Source organism: Rhipicephalus sanguineus, unplaced genomic scaffold, assembly GCF_013339695.2.
Source record: "Rhipicephalus sanguineus isolate Rsan-2018 unplaced genomic scaffold, BIME_Rsan_1.4 Seq1139, whole genome shotgun sequence".
Taxonomy (NCBI): domain Eukaryota; kingdom Metazoa; phylum Arthropoda; class Arachnida; order Ixodida; family Ixodidae; genus Rhipicephalus; species Rhipicephalus sanguineus.
In genome coordinates this window covers 430,329-431,286 of record NW_023614393.1, presented here as the reverse complement: position 1 = coordinate 431,286, position 958 = coordinate 430,329, and positions in this window count along the sequence as shown.

The window sequence follows — 958 nt, the reverse complement described above, 5'->3', positions numbered from 1 at the left end:
AAGCGTACTCGGAACGGCGTTTCAGTTTGGCCAATATACTGTTTTTGGCAGACGGCGCACTCGAGCATGTATATGACGTTAGAGCTATCGCAATCAAAGGAGCCGCGAACCTTAAGGGTGACGTTTGAAGACGTACTAATGACTTCCTGGGTGGTTTGCATATGTAGACACAACTTGCAACGTGATTTGTTGCAAGGTGCACAACCAGATATTGTGGGTACATTTAATTTCGACGATGTTAACATGTCGCGGAGATTCTTTGACCGCCGGTAAACCACGCGAGGTGGTTCAGGAAAGATATTTTTCAAATGTTCACTTTGGGTAAGGATGTTGTGGTGGCGTTTCAGTATAGAAAGAACCTTTGGCACTGATGCTGAGTAAGTCAATACGAGATTAGTATCAGTACGTCGCTCAGGTAAACAGTTTCCGCCAAGAATGTCGGCTCTATTCAATTGGTCTGCTCGGCCTATAGCGTCATCAACCAAGTCCGTCAGATAACGGCGTTTAATGAGAGCGCTTTTAAGTTGCTCGCAATTCGACACGAAGTCTTTGCGGTCGGAACACAATCGCTTAAATCGATGAGCCTGACTATAAGGTATACCCGTCTTGCAATGTCGCACATGGCTGCTCTGGAAATGCAGAAGCTGGTTCTGTCAGTAGGCTTGCGGTATAGTTTTGTGACCAATTTTCCTTCGGAAAGCATGACAGTGACATCCAGAAAGTTAACCGAATACGTAGAATAATTGTGTGAAAGCTTAATTGACGGATGAAAATTATTAAATCCTTCTATAAACATTAACAGGGTTTCCTCTCCATACGTCCAGATCAAGAATATATCATCTATAAAACGTCTATAAAACAGAGGCTGCAGGTCAGTGCTAGACAGAAAATCATTCTCTAGAATGCCCATGAAAATGTTAGCATAAGTAGGGCCTATTCGGGTTCCCATTGACGTGCC